Consider the following 5,511-nt stretch of genomic DNA (forward strand, 5'->3'; position numbering starts at 1 on the left):
CGAAGGATGCGTCTCCTCTCTAAGTACTTCTCTCTCTCTCTCTCTCTCTCTCTCTCTCTCTCTCTCTCTCTCTCTCTCTCTCTCTCTCTCTCTCTCTCTCTCTCTCTCTCTCTCTCTCCCTCCCCTCTCTCTCTGCGCGTGTGTGTACGACTTTATCTCTCTCTCCCTCACTCTCTCGCCCTTTTCTATATCACCTTTCCCTCGAATGCCTCTTCCTCTGTATGTTTAGTTTTAAGATAAGTGTTATTTGATGCCATTCTTGTGGCATATGACTACTGCTGAGTCTGCAGTGACAGTGTTATCAGTTTGTGATCGTTAAAGTGAGTCACTGGGGTTACATTACCCATGAAGTATATTCCAAATAGCCAAAACCTCCATTAAAAACATATTGTATAAACTGTGCTGATGTGGCTCTTTGTCTAACTTTCTGCTTCCATCAACATGTCCCTCCATCTTTACTATAAAAATATTTAGAACCTCCATACATTGAAGGTATATTCATTGTAATATTATTGTGAGAAAAGACTTTAAGAAAAGAGCTGGACTTCAAAATAAAAGCATATAAAGCACACTCTAACCTGTGAAATATAAATTAAGCTTTTGCCAAGGGACTGTCTTCAATAGAATAATACAACAATGGTGTAAGTATAAATGCCCTGCTGATAGAGGTGCAGTCTATGTTGCAAAAACAAGAGGAATATGTTGTCATTTTTTTCTTCTTCTGTAGTATTCTGTGCACTTGTTTGAGACAGGAAACTCAGCAGGGGTGTAAAAGAAGGGGGAGAGGCATGTGGGTTTGTTTATGCTGCTTTTCTTCACCCTCTCCGTCCTAGATAAGAGGTGAAGTAACTGGTGGCAGGTTGGATGTGGAGACAAGCTATCCAGGCCCATCTCCTGAGTGTCATCTCTATTTCCAGCGATGACAGCATAAGATAGGAGATGTGACACCCAGCTCGCTGTAGCACGTTAAATAGGGGGTCTGTTAAATAGAAAACACATTAGTTATCACAGTGCAGATCATAAGTTACTGCATCGTGGGGATTCCCGGTAGTTTCTGTAAACTCACACCATGTGCGCACAACAACCCAGAGGGAAAGAGATGGATAAATATGCAGAAGGAGTTAGGCTCCATGTCTATATTCTCTCTGGTTCAGTGAGTAATGCTCCTGCGGCTTCCTGACAGGACCACAGAGTCATTCGCAATAATAAACAATCAGGCATGAGTCAGATACTTTCACTGGAGCGCAGCACAAATCTCCATTTTTCTCTTTTTCATTCCCTTTTCTTCTACATTGATTTATCTTCATATGCATGCAACACTGCCTAATTCTCTGTCTGACTCTCTTTTTTTTATCTGCTGTCCATCCGTCACTGTAACAAACATGCATGCTCATACATAACAAGCAGCAGATGACTGGATAACCTTCACCAACAAAAAGCCCTCATCACCACAGTCTCATTACTGACTCTCCTAGCAGGAATCCAGTGGGTGTTTTTCACCCTGTCTGAGAGCAAAGGCTTCTGCTAGAAAGATGGAAATCAGAGAGAGACCCAGCCAGTAGCCCGTCTCTCGCACATATGAGTGCCGTCACCATTCAAAATTCCTCACATCTGTGGCTGGTTATTGCCAGAAACATCATATCTCCCTGCAGCTGGTAATGACGAGAGGAAGTTCAGTGGGAGATGGAGATGATATGGAGAATAAGATGGGAGAAAATGGAACGATTGTCGAGGGAAGGTACAATACACACCACTGTTCTCCATGCTGCTCTGAGTGCATAATTGTGGAGTGTGTGGGATATAAATAGACTTCCTGTAGATTTGTTTGTGTGCATTATGTGAGCAATGCATTGTAAACTCTTATTCCCCTGTCCATGTGCGTGGATGTATGTGCATGTTTTCATCTGCAGCAAATTAGCTGGACCTTGTGGAGACCTCCAGCCTCTCCTCCAGATTTCAGTCATGTGACCTTGGGTACGAGAGATGAAGTGGGATGGAAAATTGGAAGGAGGGATGATGGGAAGAGAAGACCAGAAAGTGTGAGGGTCTGAGGACAGGGAGTGATAAGGAAAGTGGAAAATGGCTAACGGAGGAAGTATCAGAGTACAGAGCAGGTATTTCACTCTAATGAGAATAAGGGGTGTATGCTTGTGTGTGTGTGTGTGTGTGTGTGTGTGTGTGTGTGTGTGTGTGTGTGTGTGTGTGTGTGTGTGTGTGTGTGTGTGTGTGTGTGTGTGTGTGTGTGTGTGTGTGTGTGTGTGTGTGTGTGTGCACATCTGAGTGTGTGGGTTTAGTTTGTGTGTGTTTGGGTCAGTGATGACAGTGGTTGGGCCTTGATGCTGTAAACACAGATACTGTGTCAAGAGATCCTCCCTTAAACAAACACACACTTCCTGTTGTCAGTGCTCGCGATTGTAGAGTCACTGTCGGTAATTGAAATCCGCTGACAGTTAGGGGTAACACAAATAAACTGCTTGTACACACACAATCTGTGCGTACAAGCAGTTTGCAAAAAATGGCTGTGTGCAGCTTTTTTATGTATCTGTTTCATTGCAGCTCTGGGGCCTACCTTCAAGACACATTTTTTAAGATTGCAACATGGAAATGAAAACTAAAGAGTGGGCAGCAGACAGCAATGCAAAGCTTTTTTTCACACAATAGTTCATTAGCATGCACATTAGCAGACTGAGTCACCAACACATCCTCGAAATAGCTTTCAAGAGGATCAGAGGACCCAAACAAATAAATCCCACTCAATAAGTCATTGATTTTTCTTTTAGATAATTCACTCTCTAACTGCAAACAATCACTTCTCATTCGCCTTCAATCTCAAACTTACTCATATTGATCACTGAAATTCGATCCAACAGTTGTACTCTTCACTCTTTTTTGATGTGCTGAATCACTCATTTTAACCAAGTCTGCAGATGTATCTTGGGATTACTGGGTTTGCATTTAGCTTTTCTTTCCACCTTCTTATCATATGGTGACTGACAAGGCCAGACAATCTGCAGTGTCACCAAACGATCGTCAGCATGTTAAATGTGCTTCAAAATACACAACCAATGCACATAAAAAAAAAAAGAAGTTAATTCACACTTCACAATGGAAGTGCTCCAGGACAGTGGAGGCCCTAAGTGAAACAGCTTATTATAAACGGGACACCGAAGAAGACCAGACTTGTTTAGATGGGAAAAGCAGCATAGCTTGACATTAGAGAGTAACGTGGAATTACTGTCGCAAGAAGATTTAAAGAAAGCCTGACCTGGACCCTGACAGTGATAATGACAGAGTCACAGTGGGGACTCCAGAATAGTGAGGGCATACTTTTTTCCTCATCTCAGGAGACGTGAGTGGGGGTTCTGTGAGGCTGCTCCAGGATGCCTGGAGCTATAGCACTAACAGCACAGCTAATGGAACTTCATAGCCAACATACTTGCGTCCTCAGAGGCAGAGTCAGCTAATTGCACCGTTAGCTGCATGGCTAACAGAGGGCCATAGCTGGAGGAAACTGAACTCAGCAGTGCACAGGAATTGTTTGCTGGGTTTGGCTCCAATTGGCATCTTGGGTGCTGCTCTCTCAAAACCTTTGTTCATGTCCCCAGGGATAAGAGGGAAATGATGCCTGACATGCCTTACTTCTCTGCCTTCCACAGTTCAGTTATCATCCCTGGTGTGTCAGAATCCAGAACGGACTCGCTGTAAATATCTTGGCTATTGTAACTTTAACATTACAACTACACCTTTTTCCCTATCAGTGCATTATGTCCCAGACCGGATAACTTCAATTTCCCGGCGGTCTGAAGCTCTGGGGGTTGTTAGAGAAGTAAACACCAACACACCCTCATTCTCAGACTCATCTCTCTAACAGATCTCTGTAAATCATGGTTCTGTTTCACTTAGCACAGCCACCAGCCTTGAGCACCTATATTGTGAAGTCTGGATTTGCAGCTACTTTAACTTTAATAGTTTTTTGTGTTTTTTTAACTTTGCATTGTTTGTGTATTTTCAGCACGTTCATTTTTAATACAGTTGTTTCTTGTTTTGAAGCATTTTTTTTCATTTGCAGCACACTTCCACTTTTCTGAATTTGGATTGTTGGAGCATTTGCAGAACATTTCTCCCCCTCCCCCCGATTGTCCAGCCTTGTTGACCACCATACTTTTGTGATTTAAACCTACAGAAGATATAGTCACCTATAGTCGCTTCCTCAGTATATATTACGTGTCAACGATCGTTTTTTATATTGAGCCATATTAAGCCTGACACACCATTAGCTCGATAGAGCAAGTCCAGTTCACAATGCTCAGTCCTCATTCAGCCTTTTGTCCGTCCCTGCTCCTGTGTTTATGGGTGTTGATGTGAACGTTTCAGACAGAGTCTTGGAACAATTCATTTTCACATTGAGCTGGTGAGTTTGTATATCCACTCAAACCATAACTGTTTAAACTACACATCCTTTAACATGGTACACATGGAGTGTGTCGCATAAATACATCAACATCCCACATGTACTCTATTGTGGCAGCCCTCTGACAGCGGAGGTCAGTCACTCTGAAGCAGAGGGAACTGAAAAACACTGGAAAACACCCATGAATAGGCCATGTGTAACAACCTATGTTGTATAGAAAGGACTATTTTGTACTATTGCAAAGCTTTCGGATACAAATATTTATTTCAGAATCACCTTTCGTGAACTCTGGCAAATACTTGTACCTATACCCTCCTTTGGGACCTAAAAGTTTGTGCTTATAATTTGTTTAAAATAAACACACAGTGACTTCAAAAAATCTCATTGAATTAAAATAAATATAATATAAACCCTGAAACAGAAAATCCCAAATTTGTAATATTGTTCCACTGAAACATTTAAAGTTAAACTCCTTTAAATCTCAAGCATACACACGAAACAACAAAACAATAACTACCAGATGTTTTGAAATAAAGCCCAATTAGGAAACCAAACAGTGCTTTAGGACCAAGGAAAGGTCTTAAAATAGTGCCTTAACCTGTTTCCTCATTCTTACACATCTGCAAACAGTCAGCTTGTCTTGTCTGCTGCTTACTGCTAATTTACCCCTGCATGACTCACAGAGCTGGAGACACACAAGGGAGGGAGGGTGGTTGGTTAGATTAAAGAACAGAGGGGGAAGAAAAAAGCTGTTCTGGGGCAGCAGGTACATTTCAACCCACATGTGTCTGTGTCAGACCACATACAAGTAATTAACATGTTGATAGTGAACATGGCGCGGGGCGAGCGGGACAGTATGCAGCCTGTGTGTTCACAACCTAGCTGAGTGATTTCCCAGACATGCATGCAACTTACTGAAAGTATGAGTAAAAACACACTAAACCCAAAAAATCTTATTTTGGTTAAGACGCAGCTGCTAAAGTTTGAATACCAAGTCTTACATGTGGAAAAACAAAAAGGCAAGACTTTGTCCTGCAGTGCCACCAGCATGTCAGAGTTTCCACATATCCTTATTAATATATCAACATCTACATTTTAAA

The sequence above is a fragment of the Notolabrus celidotus genome, chromosome 6, assembly GCF_009762535.1.
Source record: "Notolabrus celidotus isolate fNotCel1 chromosome 6, fNotCel1.pri, whole genome shotgun sequence".
In the NCBI taxonomy this organism is placed as follows: Eukaryota; Metazoa; Chordata; class Actinopteri; order Labriformes; family Labridae; genus Notolabrus; species Notolabrus celidotus.